The sequence below is a fragment of the Theropithecus gelada genome, chromosome 1 (assembly GCF_003255815.1).
Source record: "Theropithecus gelada isolate Dixy chromosome 1, Tgel_1.0, whole genome shotgun sequence".
Taxonomy (NCBI): Eukaryota; Metazoa; Chordata; class Mammalia; order Primates; family Cercopithecidae; genus Theropithecus; species Theropithecus gelada.
This window is the reverse complement of record NC_037668.1, coordinates 174,884,878-174,901,586: the sequence shown is the minus strand read 5'-3', so window position 1 is coordinate 174,901,586 and position 16,709 is coordinate 174,884,878. Positions and strand designations below refer to the sequence as shown.

At 32.1% G+C, this 16,709-nt stretch overlaps 1 pseudogene; it reads right to left on the bottom strand.

The window, feature by feature from the left end:
- Positions 1–14,278: 14,278 nt before the first annotated feature.
- On the bottom strand, positions 14,279–15,223 carry LOC112610994 (annotated as a pseudogene).
- Between the last annotated feature and the right edge of the window lie 1,486 nt (positions 15,224–16,709).

Here is a 16,709-nt window from a genome sequence, read left to right as displayed (position 1 = left end):
AACTACCTATTGGGCACTATGCTCACTACTTGGGTGATGGGATCATCCACATCTTAAACCTCAGCCTCATGCAATATAGCTACCTAACAAACTGGTATATGTACCCCCCAGAGCTAAAATAAAGGTTGAAATTATTAAAAAAAAAAAAAAAAAATTTGAGCTGAGAGTTAGGTAAATAAAATGTAGATAGGTAGGGAAGATAAATATTTGCATAATAAATATTTTCATAAGAAGTATTAGAAAAGTGGAATTCCCATATATAAATAACTCACCTAAATATATTTTAATAATTCCCCAAAATACAAAAGCCCAATTTGTTTTTCAGCTTATTTTTACCTAGTTGATACTGTGTTTTTCAAAAACAATCATACTGATGTTTATTTAAAAGCAATTCTACCAATTATTTCTCTTGACATAAGATGTAGGGTGGTCATAAAAAACTTTTCAGGTTCTTGTAGCAGATAAAAATATTCCATCTGATGGGATTTGATAGTTTGCATAGAGATTCATATTCTTTTCTGTATAGGAAGTAGAACTGGTCTTTCTCTGAGTCAAATACATTTAAATTTTCAATAAATTTCAAGCATATTGTAAGTATATTTTGTAGTCAGTGCCTCTGTGTATGTGTAAATGCTTTCTTAGTCAAATAGAATACTGAACAACTCACATGTTAATTGACTATGAAGAAGTTTGCAAAATAAGTTCTATTGAAAATCTGTTATTGCTTTTAGTCTAATAGAAAATCAGCAACCTATTTATCTCCTCAAACTCTTCCTCTTACTAGTTTCCTATCACAAACACATTACATCCTGAAGAATTTCTGATATTTAAATTAATATTTTATCTTATATCTTTCCTTCTGTAAAAGACATCTCTTCGAAAAGTAAATTTGAGAAATACATGAGTATATCTAAGAAAATCCACATTCTAAGTCTGCAGTATTCAACTAAGGCTATGTAAGTTAAAATGAAATTAAACAAATTATAAACTCATGTTTCATTCAAACTATTCGGATTCTGAGTACTCTGTAACCACATGTGGCAAATGGCTACTGTTTATTACAGAGATTCCTATCATCTGTGAAAAGTTTATTACACAGGACCACTCTAAGACACCATTTTATACACTGTATTTCATAATTCCTTAAAAAAAAGTGTTCCCACAAAAAAAATTATACCATTTTCCAATAAGCTTCTAAAAAAGGTGGGATAAATATTATAAAATAGGTTTATTTATCCCACAATTTGAAAAAAATTAGCAAGGCATTTTGAATTTCCTTCAAATTCTCCAAATGCATTTGTCTGAGTGAAATATTATCCTTGTTTTCAGTCACATATACATATTTATTTGCACAGATTTATTCATTAAAATGGTTGTTTTTAGGAGGAAGGAAAAATAAATAAAAGAAAAAAGAAATAAAAAAAGAAAAAAAAGAAAAAATAGAAGGAATGAAGGAATGAAGTTAAACAAGAGTAAAGACTTAAATAAGTCAATAGCAGTGTATCATACAATGAGGTTCACTAACTGAACCTCCACATCTAAAATTAAAATACAACATAAAAAACAAAAGTATTTCCCCAGAAATATAAGAATATTTTATAAACACAACATTTATTATGCTACCCAATGTATCAACATCCTTATATAGTTACCAATATTTACTGCCAACAGTTATTTGTTACCCAGGTGAATGCATTTGCTTATTTCCGTGAACAATACTTTTAAAAATACTGGCCTTTATGTAAATTACAAAGACTCAAGGGAAAAAAGAGTAAATGAAAATATACCATCTCAACCTCCTCCAAATTTATTATTCCACTTATTACACCCAAATATCAAATATTTTCAAAATATAAAAATATGTCTTATTTTTATTACATTATTTACTTGCTGCTTAAAATTTAATACATGTATAAAATATAAGCAGTAATATTTTTATTTAAATGTTAGTAACAAATTGAGCATGTAGATACTGAAGTATATCACAAAAATAAACTGAAATTTCTAATCTCTGATCATTTGGAGACTCTTAGCCTTTGAAAAATGAAATATATATTGGATTTACTATAATCACACAGGATGAAAATATGAGGCATTAAAGTGTCAATTACCAAACCTGCTGTGAATATGATTAAACATTAGAAGTACAAAGTTTGAACATAAAACAGTTTTCACGTCAGTGATTTTCAGTTTGCATGGAGAAAAAGATGGGTCTTGCTACTTCATTCTAGGAAACTTGTATTGCAATTATTTATTACATTTTTTTCTATAAAGTGCTAGTTTTTTATTCAATACAAAATCTTTCAACATTAGAAACAAGATTTCCACATTCTGGATGTGAATATAAGCATCCTGGATATTGACACTCCATCCTAATACTTAAAAAAGTTAAACAAACTGAAAAATCAACAACTCTTCTTAAATCTATAAGAGAAATGAGGCCACAGGGCAAATTATTCCCCCAACACTGAAGCAACAGGCAGATACAAAGAATCACAACCTACCAGAGGAGAAACTCAAGAGCAGAAACCTCTGCAGGAATCAGTAGTGGCACAGGAAAACCTGAGCTGTAATTGATGAATTGCCAGAAGCTAAGTTGTGAACAAGCCTGAGAGTTACTCCAGGGAACCCGGTCATCATCGGGAGGCATTTCCCACAGTTTCGTGAATATTACCTCCAGGAGTTTGACCAGGGCCTCACAGTAAATTCCCCTGAAAAAAAAAAAAAAAAAAATCTCCTCATGCTTCTGTCAGGGAGAAAGAAAAACGAGCCATTTTGAAATACACCAGAGCATTTTCTTCTTATCAAGGCCTACTCAGGAGTAACTATTTAAGGGAGCCTAACCTGCTGAAGTTTTATCAGAGTCTAAGTGATCTGGGGAAAAAAAATTAAAAAAAAAAAATATCTCCAGCCCCTCTAACTTTCCATGTGGAAGAAGGAAAACACCTAACTCTAGCTCATTCTATCATCCACTTCCACCTAAGGGGGCAGATGAAAACTGAGAAGCACATGTGAAGTTCATAGTCCACAGGCATAGTTCCACTAAAAGACTGAGACCAAATCATAGGACTAAAGAATGCTTTTCATCTAGATCACCTTACAACCACATTACTGAAGACCTATGTATAGCAGTTCCTTTTATTCAGTACATCACGTACAGCTGTCAAGAAAAACGACAAGGCACACCAAAAGGCAAAAAAAAAAACACAGCTTGAAGACACAGAGTAAGCATCAGAACTAGGCATGGCAGGATGTCAGAATTATAAGACTGGTAATTTAAAGCAACTATGATTAATATGCTAAAGGATATAATGATAATAAGTACATATCATGCAAGAAAAGATGAGCAGTTCATGCAAAGAAATGAAAATCTTAGCAAAGAATCAAATACAAATAAATTAATAAAAAAGAAAGAACCAAGAAATAAAAATGTTAGAGATGACAAGCATGGTCCCCAAAATGAAGAATACTTTTAGTAGACTGGACACAGCTGAGGAAAAATCTCTTCGTTCAAGGATAACACAATAGAAGCTTCCAAAATAGAAAAGAAAAAAGTACGATTAAAAAAGAGATAATAAAACATCCAAGAACTGAGTGACAAATACTAAATAAACAATAGAGGTGTAAGATATATCTAATGGAAATATGAGAAAAAGAGAAAGAGACACAAGAAGTATTTAAAACAATAATGACAGAATTTTTCCAGATTCATGTCAAACCATCAAACCACAGATTCAGGAAGCTTAGAGAACAGCAGAGAACCAGGTTAAATGCCAAAAAATTTACAACTAGTCATTTTATTTTCAAACTACAGCAAAACAAATATAAGAATTACATTCAACTTCTCAGAAACTATGCAAAGAGGAGGAGTGGAGTAAAATATTTAAAGTTTTGAGAAAAAAAGAAACAAAACTAAACCTAGAATTTAGTACCCCACAAAAGCATCTTTTAAGAGTGAAAGAGAAATAAAAGCTTTTTTATACAAATAAAAATTGAAAACCGGTGCTGTCAGTAGACCTGCCTTGCAAGAAATGTAAAAAGAAATTCCTTAGTGAGAAGTAAAATAATATAGGTCAGAAATTTGGCTATATGTAAAGAAAGGAAAAGAATCAAAGAAAGAATAAATGAAGCCAAACTGAAACTTTTATTTTTCTTATTTTCAATGGACTTAACAGATAAAATTTGTTCCAATAACCACGATGTATTCATTTATGTATGCTTATGAATATATCAAATATATATGTGTATATATATATATAAAATATGTATGCTTCCATATACATGAAAAAATGACAGCGATGATACAAGGGGCATGAGGGATAAATTATTATCTTTTCATTATAAGGTAATTACACTACCTATGAAACAGTATATTCTAAAGTGAAAGTGAAATTGCGTTAGTTGTAAATTAGTTTATCAAACTCTAGAGCAACCACTAAAGAAAGAGTTTAAAAAATATGTAAGTGATAGGCTAGAGGAGAGAAAATAGAATTATATAAAATGCTTATTTAAAATCAAACAAGACAGAAAAAGAAGAGAAGACAAAAACAGAAGCAAAGAAAAGGGCAAAAAATAGAAAACAGAAACAAATACGCTACATACTAATCCAACTATATTAATAATCACTTTGAATACCAATGGTCTAAGCGCACCAATTAAAAGATACGGATTATCAGAGCATTAAAAAACAAGACAACTATATATTGTCTACAAGAAATTCACCTTAAATATAAAGACAGATACAGAATAAAAGCAAACAGATAAAGATATGCTGATACTAAGAAGAAATGAAAAAACATGGAGGAAATTCAAAGGCTTATTACTAAGTGAAAGGAGACAATTTAAAAAAAAATTACATACTGTAGAGTTCTAATTATACGGCATTGTGGAAAAGGCAAAACTGTAGGATCAGTAAAAAAAGAAATAGTGTTTGCCGGTAGTTAGGTGGGAGGGAAGAATGAATAGGCACACGACAGGAGTTTTAGGGCATGAAATTACTCCATATGATGCTGTAATAATGGATACAGGTCGTTTATCTAAACCCATGCAATATACAACACCAAGATTGAACCCTAATGTGAGCTATAGACATTGAATAATAATGATGTGTCAATGTTGGCTCATCAGTTATGACAAATGTAACACTCTGGCGGAGGGTGTTGATAATGGGAGAAGCTATGCATGTCTGGAGGTACAGATCTTCTGTATTTTACTGCGAATCAAAAACTACTCTAAAAAAAAAAAATCTTTTTAAAAAATTAGAAACAGGCCGGGCGCGGTGGCTCACGCCTGTAATCCCAGCACTTTGGGAGGCCGAGACGGGCGGATCACGAGGTCAGGAGATGGAGACCATCCTGGCTAACACAGTGAAACCCCGTCCGTACTAAAAATACAAAAAGACTAGCCGGGCGTGGTGGCGGGCGCCTGTAGTCCCAGCTGAGGCAGGAGAATGGCGTGAACCCGGGAGCTTGCAGTGAGCCGAGATCGCGCCACTGCACTCCAGTCTGGGTGACAGAGCGAGACTCCGTCGCAAAAAAAAAAAAAAAAAATTAGAAACAAAACGTTCACCAATTCTTTGGCATCATTTCAGACACTTAACCTCTTTTGGTAGCATTATCATAAAATAAGGTTGTTAACAATAAATTACCCCAAAGAATGCTTGGCTTTTATGTTCTACGCTTATCTCTTAACTATACTGGTACCTTAAAAACTCCTTTGTTAAGATAAAAATAATTCACCAGTATTGATTTATTTACATATGAAATTCACTTTGGAGAAATGAATATTTACAAATTGGATAATTATTATGAAAAGATGTAAAAAATCTGCAGAGGACTTTGTGGAATTCAGAAAAGAAAAACTTTATTTAATAAAGCAATTAATTGTGAGGACAACAGTACCACTCGGGAAAAGTACAATCATTTTATTTTTATTCTATTTCTTATGTCAAAAATTTTCCTCTTGAAATTATTATAGCTTTTCCAACTTTTTTGGTTGTACTTGATGTTAACTTATGTTTCTTTGTTAAACTTTGTTGCTATTTTAGTACCTGGTTTTCCAAGTGATTTACTTACTATAATCCTAGGAACCTATATAAAATCAGTAATTAATTATACTGAATTTCATTTGAATCAGAAAACCACAGTAACTTAGACACATATGTAATTTATTTTTTGACAATATGGTTATAAGATGACAATTATCTGCAGATTGGTGGAAATGTATCTCACCGATAAGTGAGTATGGTAAAGTTTATGCATTGAAACTTTCCCCAAAAATGCTCTAAGTTGTATTATTAGTACAGATTTAAAGATTTAAGCACCCACTTCCATTTTTCCACATACAATTTTAATTACTATCTTAGTTTAAATTTATTTATTCACTTTAAAATGTACAGTTCAGGCTGGCAGCAGTGACTCATGCCTGTAGCCCCAGCACTTTGAGAGGCTGAGATGGGAGGATGGCTTGAGGCCCCGAGTTCAAGATCAACCTGGCTGACATTTTGATACTCTGTTTCTACCAAAAAAAACAAAAACAAAAACAAAACACACACACACACACACACACACACAATTACAAAAAATTAGCTGCATGCCAGATGCAGTGGCATACTACTGTAGTCGCAGCTACTTGGGAGGCTGAGGTTGGAGGATGACTTGAGCCCAGGAGTTCAAGACTTCAGTGAGCAAAGATCAAACCGCTGTACTCCAGCATGGGTGACAGAGCAAGACCTTGTTTCTAAATATGTGTATGGGTATATAAATTGTTTTAATATATAAAATATATTTTATGAAATAACATAATGTAGTGGTTTATCATTATGAACGACTTACACTCTTTGGATACCATGAACCCATAAACGTTGTTTTATTAGTTTATACACACATTTAGAGTTTCTACTTGGTTTATTTATTTGGAGAATTAGGAGGCAGATAATAAAATGCAAAGGAAAATTCATGACATCTGAAAATGGGATAATAAAATATGGATGAAATTGGTCACTGGATTTAAATATTAACTTTAATTTTGATACATTATCCAAAGTGAAGTTTGATTTATAATTTGAAAATTCCTAACTACTTGGAGGTATTTTGCTTTCATAATAAATATTATTAATATATTAATATAACTGAGTACACAAAATACACTGAGTACAATTTAGTACACAAAATACAAATTGAGTATTTGAGGTTTACTAATGGGTAGGAGTCAACACAGACAGTAATAAAACAAGGCAAAAAAGAAGACAAGTGTATTTTACGAGTATGTTTGGAATCTTCATTAGTTTGTCATTCAATCAAATATACCTAATAATTGTTCAATTTTTAAATGTTTATCAATAAAAAATAACATTATCTTCACATATGACTTTTTAAGAGCCTTAAACTGTATGAATATGAAAAATAAGACACACAGCAAAAATATTATTTTATATCATACCATTAAAACATATAATATTTAAATAGATAAATGTTTCCATTGACTACTGAATATATGAAGGGACAAAAAATGACTTACTGAAACAACAGCAGTAGAAATGACTGAGTAAAAAAAATGAAACTTTTTATAACAAAAATGTAATAGCTTATAAAATTCAAAGGTATGAGTGTTTAATTGTAGCTAAAATATAAACATTACTATAATGCTTACTTTATGCTTGATCTCTCTGATTCTTAGGTTTCTCATTTACAAAATGGAGATAGAAAAGCAACTGTTTGGTGGTAGAGAAAACATTTTTAAAAAACCAAAGACAAAAACCAAATAGAAAAAAAATACTTTGTTTCTATTTTGTTTTGTTGATTTGTTGTGTATATAGCAATCTCCATTAATCATAAAGGGGCAGCATATGTTATGAAGTAAGGTTATCAAAGATTTGAATTTTTTTAATAATATTGCCAGTATAATTTTTAAACTATGAAGCTAGAACTGGCTTCTAATGTTCTAATTCAATTTACAAAGAAATAAAATTAGATACCAGTTTAACTAATTATTTTTTATGTGAAGTCTATATATAATTTTATTTCTAGGTTGCGTGCACTCTCATATAGTTTCAAGTATTTGTTTTACACATTTTTTGCTTCTGACTTATGTTATACTTTTTATACTAAATTTATGTTAGACATTCTTTTCACTAATGCTTACTAAGTCATTCAGAAAAATGTTAATGAGAAAAGCATACTTAAATTTTAAAGCAGAGCATTTTGAATATGCTATAGAATCATTATTATAAATAGTATGCTGCTATTCTGGACACTACCAAGAATAATAAAATTCAATTTTTCTTTGCTGGTACAATGCTTTTAATTCAAATACTTTATTATTCCAAACAATAATTGAGATTACTTACAAAAACCTAACTATGGGTTATATAAAATAAGTAACAGGAGAAATAATGGTAAAATAATCATTAAAAGTGATGCAATAATAGCCTGATTTGTTCATCAGATTTCTCTATGTGTTTTACTTATTCTACAGTTATGAATTCAAGTTTCAAAATGTTGCTGAAAGTTTATTCTATAAACCAGAAGATTAATGGTTTTTCTCATGAAAGTTTCCAGCAAAAACAGGAAATTGTTTTCTTTTGCTTTTTTGTCTGTGCACCAAATACCTATTTCTATAATTTTCTATGTAAATATTATGATACTATTTAAATTCTGTTACCATTATCTCTTATTTTTCTCATCACAATTTTTAGATGTAAGTTGTATGTATGTAACTATTTTTTCTACCATTTTTTTCCTTTGTTTCAAAATTGCTATACACCTTCAAAATTCTTTTCTAAATTGAGCCTTAATGTTATCTTTCCACTGCTGCTCATTTTAATTTTTCTTGACTATTAAAATGTAATTCAACCAACATAAGAAGAGTTAAAAGCACTTAAGCAAAGAAATGTTAATTAATTTTAATTGACTACTAATTTATTTTTAGGTTCAAAATAGAGTTAATGTATATACTTCTTTTATATTTTCCAAACATATTGTTCAGTTCTATAAATCTGAATCACACTAATTTCCAAGACCATCTTTATTCCAAAATGTGATAGATTTCTGGCCAATGAGGTACTGTATTTTTGCTAATATAAACTAGTAAATAGTAATTTTACTGAATTATACACCATTTATGGGGCTTCCTTAACTTGTAAAACAAATAAAATAAATTAATTAATTAATCAATTAAAAGTTTTCTTAGTTAGCAGAGTAATCCTCTGGAGTTATTCTGCATTAATTATCATCGTTTTGGATAAAAAAGGAAGGTTTATGGGGTTTTTTTTTTTTCTTTCATTCTTTTTTTTTTTTTTTTTTTTTTGAGACGGAGTCTAGCTCTGTCGCTGGAGTGCAGTGGCGCAATCTCGGCTCACTGCAAGCTCCGCCTCCCGGGTTCACGCCATTATCTAAAACACTATGTTGAGTATGAACGGAGAAATCTGAGACAAAGTGAGAATTATAGAAAAGATTTGTGATTGCATTTTTTCTTTTTAATTTATGTTGAACCACTCAAGATAAATTATATATAGTTGAGATTTACTGTATTGTCATGCTTATGCATCACATTAAATCCACATATAGACTTTATTTGTTTCTTACATTAGCCACCAATGTGGTGATCAGGATTGTGTAGACTTCATCTAACTTCAAGATGATGAAACTGACATTTTCTCACTTCAGGTCTAAATCATCTTTTCACTTTTCTCCCTGGGGTTTCTCTTTTGATATCATGTTCAATCTGGAGGTATAGGGCAATAAAAGCCTCATAAGCCAATAGGAGCTTGTGGATAAATATCTCTTTTTCTTCCAGATGGACAAAACTGAAATCAGTTTTACAGGTATACTAAGATGGTCTCAAATGATTAAAGAATCTGCTGCACATATTAGTGACTAACTCCACAATATCCCAGAATTGGCTCTCCATATTTTTCTGTTTAAGTCACACTGTTGCACATTCTAATCCTTGAGATTAAACTTCTCATTAGGTATCTTGTACATAAATCTTCATCTATGGTATCTGGCAGAATTTATGCTGATAACTATACTTTCTAAAATTCAAATATGACATAATGGTTACAGGATGTTTTGATTAATTGTAACATATTTACTGAAATAGGCTCAAAAATAAATTCTTTCCCAATTAAGCTTAAAAAATCAATTACACTCTCTTAGAAAATTCAAGTTCATTAGAGTTATCACTTTTTTGTTAGATACATTTATTAAATTTATATAAATCAGAATATATATATTTTATCTGCTTTAAGTATCTATTATAACCTATTATTTTAATAAAAAATTTCAAAAAGCAGGACCAATGTAAAAGAAATTAAGAGGATATTTGCACCAACAAAAACTCATGCAAAGTAGCAACTCTATGTAAAAAAATTGTTTATTTAAATTCATGAAAACAAAAGCTTCTAAAGTTTGTATAGGACTGATGCATCTCCTTTTAGGTTTCAGCGGATATGATGTCATATATGAAGCCTATCCATAGATGTTCAGGCATACTTATATTATCTAATAATAGCTTTTCAATTTGCCTTGTTTATACCTGCAATATGGCAACTGTCATTATCTTGCTCGGCTATTGGCTCCTTTTCATTATTAAATGTGTGACATTTATTAAATCATTTGAAAAGTTTTATAAACAGTAGATTATTGCATATTTGGGAACACAAAGACACTTCATGTAATATTTTAACTGCTTTCCCTCATGTAATTTTCATTTTTATTCTAAGTCAGTTCCAGCAGCAGTTAAGCCTGTTTCATGATCTTCTACCTTGATCTCAATGCTCCCATCTGTCCTGCCTAACTTTGTTTTCCCCATTATTAATGAATAGTAGAAAGGGTGAACTTTTTCAAAATTGAATTCCTCCAGGCTGACCTCCCAGGGTAACATTGGAATCTTTAAAAGATCTATGATAAGAGTCTCAGACTAATGTCAATGCTCAATGCAAGCTGAGAAGGCAAATTGAGATAGTGAGTTCTGGGATGCTCAAACTGTATGCTTTTTAGAAAGCTTTTTTTGCAAGATGAGGAGAGGCTGATGTTTCTCCAGACATACAACTTAAACAACCCACAATTCAACGACAGTAATCCCTTTCCAGAAATCTGGTATGTGCCACTACCACATGTTTGTAATCTTGCTGAGAATTTAGCAAACAAGTAGAGAACTGCCTACCTGTCACTCTTCTTTGAGTTTCTCTCAATAAACTTGGTTTCAGAAGCCTGTATAAAGAGGCTGTCCTTTCTCTACTGTGCATTTTTAGCACCCTTGTCAAAAAGCAGTTGGCCATCTATGTAAGGGTTTATTTCAGACCTCTCTATTCTGTCTCATTGGTCTATGTGTCTATTTTTACATCAGAACTGTGCTCTTTTGATTCCTATACCTTTGTAATGTAGTTTGAAGTTAGTTAATGTGATACTTCCAGCTTTTTTTTCTTTTCTTTTTTTTTTTCCTCAAAATGGCTTTGGCTATACTGGGTCTTTTGTGGTTCCCTACAAATTTTGGAATTGATTTTTCTATTTCTATAAAAAATTGAGATTTGGATTTCATTGAATCTGTAGCTTGCTTTGGGTAGTATAGACATCTTAACAACATTAATTCTTCCAATCCATGAACAACAGTTCAGTTTTCTTTCCATTTATTGTTGTCTCTTTTAATTTTTTTCATCAGTGGTTTATAGTCTCCATGTACAAGTGTTTTACCTCACTGCTTAAAGTATTCCTAAGCATTTCTCAATATTTTTAATGTCATTAAAAATTGGATTTTTTCTTTTTTTCCACTTAAGTATTGGGGAAACTGAATATCCACATGCAAAAAAAATAAAACTGGACCCTTATACCATACACAGAAATCAATTCAAAACATATTAAAGATTTAAACATAAGACATAAATTCTGGCACAATAAACCTCCTAGAAGAAAACATAGGGGGAAAACTTCATGGTATTGGGCTTGGCAATGGTTTTTTGGGTATGCTACTAAATGAATAAGCAACAAAAGCAAATTTAGAGAACTAAAACCATATCAAACTAGAAAGCTTATGTACAACAAAGGAAATAATTAACAGGGTAAAAATGCAACTTACTGGATGACAGAAAATAATTTGCCTTGGATTGTTTAACAGATGTCTAAATGAGTGTTTCTATTTCTCTACTTCCCAGTCACTTTTCAATCTTCATCAATTCAACATCTCTTAAGATTCTAATAAAATGGCCCTTCTGAGTGTACTAACAAATATTCATGTGAATATACAATTCTATATAGAATTAAATATTAGATAAATAATTCTAATGGACATTTCCCAGTTCTCATCAGTCTTAACTTCTTAGTAGCATGCAATTTTATGAACCATTTTTTGGTTTCTGTAGGATCTGTAAGTCTATATAACCTTATTTTGCTTTCCCTCCTGTTTCTTGAAGACAAAATAGGATTATATGGAGTCACAGACCGTACAGAAACAAAATTCTTAGTGTAATTTTTGGATTCATAACTTTCTGCTTTCTTGTTTTATCTGTTAGGTCCAACAAGGAAAGAGGAACCAAACCGTAATTTGAATGAGGAAAGCTTAATATAATATTCACTCTGAGATGTTTTGGATTTTACTAGGCCCTGGTTATTATCTCTTTTATAAATCTGAACACAGAGAAATGCAGCTTCACCGAAAGAAAATCAATGATACAAGAGTGATGCTAAATGAAAACTGGATGTAATCGTCAGAATTGATGAGAATATAGGTAGTAAAAAACATGACGGTGAATAGAAGAGCTTCATCAAAAATGGTGGGTGTACTTTATGAAGTTTTGTCCCATTATATTTATATTGGAATACAGTTTGTATTATTTGAATTACCTCAATTTTTGTAAGTGCATACATCTGTATATTTTGTGTAGGTACATGCATACATACATGTGTGTTTATATATATATATAAAATTAACAGTAGTGCTTATAACACTCAAAACAATACGTTATTATTCAATTTTCAGCTTTTTGCCTCTGTCAATTTTCAATGTTTGTATTAAAAAAGTCAAATCTTACATAATAGGCAGAAAATAATGACTTCCACAATTTTTAAGGATATATTAAAGTATAAGGATCATTACATCAATGCATGTTAAAACAACTTTCTAATGCCTCTGTGTGCTGTACATTGCCTTCATAAAGCATGAGGTGCATCTAAATCACATATCACCTTTTGTGTCAATGCAGTGGCTGATGCCTGTAGTCCCAGCTGAGGCAGGTGGATCACTCCAGCTCAGGAGGTTGAGAAGAGCCTGGGCAACATGGGGAAACTCCGTCTTTGCCAGAAAACCATTAGCCAGGCATGGTGGCGCATGCCTGGCATTCCAGCTACTTGGTAGGCTGAAGCAGGAGGATCACCTGATCCCCAGGAAGTTGAGGCTGCAGTGAATTGTGATGATGCCACTGTGCTCCAGCATAGGAAACAAAGTGAGACCCTGTATCAGTAAATAAACAAACAAATAAATAAAACCACATTTTGACTTTCATAAAATAGAAGTTCTCAACACCAATAATATTTTATAGATGAAATACTTGAAGTAACACTTGTGATACTGGTAAAATTATTTATTTATTTTCAAGAGAATTAAATCATTTATTGATTGCAAATGATAATGAATGATACACAAGATTCATTCCCATCTATTATTTTGTCTGGTACCATTATTTGATTTAGATATATTGCATAGGATTTGCCAACAATGATTTTTATAACCAATAATTCCATGATTTTGCTTGAGTAATCCCTTTTAATGGCAAATTTCAGGTCACAACAGTAACTATCAGTTCAACCACACCAAGATTTTTGAAGACAACGGCTTCTCCACCCAAGCTACTGGTATATAAATTTCAAATAGAACCTGGCATCACCCTAAAGGAATTCAAACTTCACATTCTTGGGGAAATTTAGCAAGATGGCTTCAGAGTAGACTAACTTTACACAGCATTTTATATTTTTTAAAGTCATTTATTCAGCATCATGATCAGATTATTACATTTAGCAATCAACAGTGTGGGTGCAAACAAAGAAACAAACAAACAAACCTACAGTAAAACCCTTTGTTGGAATGTTTTATATTTTCCACAGAACGGAAGCTAAAATAACCTGTTATACAACTAGTCACAAATACAGTCCTCGAGTTTTTTGCCTAAAACTGTCTTCTTTGGACCTGCCACCACTGTGCTTGGCTGAGTTTACAAACCTTTTGTAACCTGTAGCTTCTCTGTCACTTCTCTGGCTCTCCTCTCCTGCTAAGCTTTGTTTTCTAATTAAAATCTTCTTCCACAGCCATAGCTACTACCACTATTGAAACCGCCAGAGCCACCTTGGTTTTGTGGTTTGACAACGTGTTGGTCTCCACCACCATAGGGGCCAGAGCTTCTGCCTCCAAAGTTTCCTCCTTCCATGGGTCCAAAATTTGAAGACTGATTGTTGTAATTGGCAAAATCATTGTAACTTCCACCACGTCCAAAATTGCTCCCATTATTACCAAATCCATTATAGCCACCCTCACTGCTGCCATATCCACCACCACCACAGTTGCCACCAAAGCCACCGCTACTGCTGAAGTTTCCTCCATGAACAAAGTTGTCATTCCCACTGAAACCACCTTCACAACCACCACCAAAGTTTCCAGAAGCACTTCAACCTCTTTGGCTGGATGAGGTACTAGCCATCTCTTGCTTTGATGGAGCTTTCTTAACTTCACAGTTGTGGCCATTCTCAATAGAGTATTTCTGAATGACAGTCTTATCCACGGAGTCATGGTCATCAAAGTTTACAAAGGCAAAGCCTATTTCCCTGCCATAGCCTTAGTCAGTCATGATTTCAGTCACTTCAAAGTAATCTCTTAGGTGATGTTTTTCAGTGTCTTCTTTAATGCCACCAACAAATATTTTTGTCACATTTCAGTGGGCACCTGGTCTTTGAGAATCTTCTCTTGAGACAGCTCCTTTTGGTTCCACAACTCTTCTATCCACCTTGTGTGACCTTGCATTCCTGGAGGCATCCACCTGATCCACAGTGGCATTTGTGACAAACCCAAAGCCTCTGGAGTGCTTGGTGTTTGGTTCTCTCATTATCACACAGTCTGTGAGCTTTCCCCATTGCTCAAAATGGCTCCTCTGACTCCCATCGGTTGTTTCAAAGCTCAACCCTTCAATGAAGAGCTTTCTCAGCTGTTCAGGCTCTTTATGAAACTCTGACTTAGGCATGACTGCAGGGAGAAAAGAGACTTTAACAATGCTTCCTGGGCGCCATCCACGGGCAGAAAGTGTGATTTTGTAAAATTATTAAACTTCGTAAAAATGTAAAGTATTTTAAGCCAACTAAAAACATAATTTTGCTATTAGCATGATTTTACCATCTGTCAGAATATTCTATCCCTTTGTATAAAAACACTTTTCTATGACCCACTTAATTTTAAATCTTTTGCTTAATATATAAATCAATTTCTGCACGTCAAAAACTTTATTAATTTTTACTTTTACCAATTTCTTTTGCTTATTTGGATAGTAAAATCCAATTTAACTTTGAGTCCCTGGGGAATATAAAACAAATTTGTTTTATGTTAATTGATGTTTAAATGAAAATGTGTAAGAAATCTGTAACTGAACTTTTTAATTTAAAAACAAAGTTTAGTTTTTTAAAGTTGCCATCAATCCATTTTATTTAGACTTTCTGTTTGGTTCTATAAGGGATCATAACACATTTTTTGTATTGTCAATAGTTCTGAAACATACAAATATTAAAAATTCATTTAACATTTTAAGCAGTTCAAGTTTTGCAGAACTGTTACATATAATGCTATGTACACACACAAATACACACATGCACAATACATACATATGTGCATGTACAATTATTTTTGAGGAAGACATTCACTCATGATTCATCCCATTTGCTTGCTTTGAATATCAGTGTAGTAAAATGTATTTTATCTCTCATACAGTGTGATAATTATGAATGTTAAAGTAGTTCTTTTATTATTATGTTTCAATTAAATGGTGCCATCAATGCATTATTTCGGAAAGTAAACAGAGCTTTTGTGCAATATATTTAATTTCTACATAAAAAACAAACTGAAACATTGTTACTATCTTAGTTGGAGATTAAATCCCAAGTCTACAGGCTCACTTTCCTTTCCTGTGAGTCAGCCTATCATCCTCTGTTCATGTGGGCTAGGTGTTTTCATAGAAACATACACATGAGACAGAGCACACATTGAGTGTCAAGAGACAGCCTCTTATTCTTTGACGTAAAATACATTTTTAACAATAAGCACCACGATAATAATAAACACCATGATATTTTTATTATGATAAAAAAATAAACACCATTATAAAAACTAAGTGGTAAGGCCATTTGAAACATAGCAGGACATTCACAAGATAGAAATGAAAGAGGTGAGGAAGAACAGAGATTATCAGTCAAAGCCCAAATAAAACAAAGAGTAAAGTGTCTTAAAGTGATAGAGAGATGTGCCTTATTACTTTAAAATAGAAAAAGTAATAGAAACTGCAGTGAGATGAAAACTGAGTAGGTTAGAGGTGGGCTATTAATAAAGGGACTTGTAAAGCATAGTGAAGCGTGATAGTATCCAAGTAAATGGATTTGGGGCTCATATTGTTCTTAGTATGTGTCCAAGTCTGTTACTTATTAGATATGTGCACTTGGGCCAGGAACTAAACTTCTTTTCAA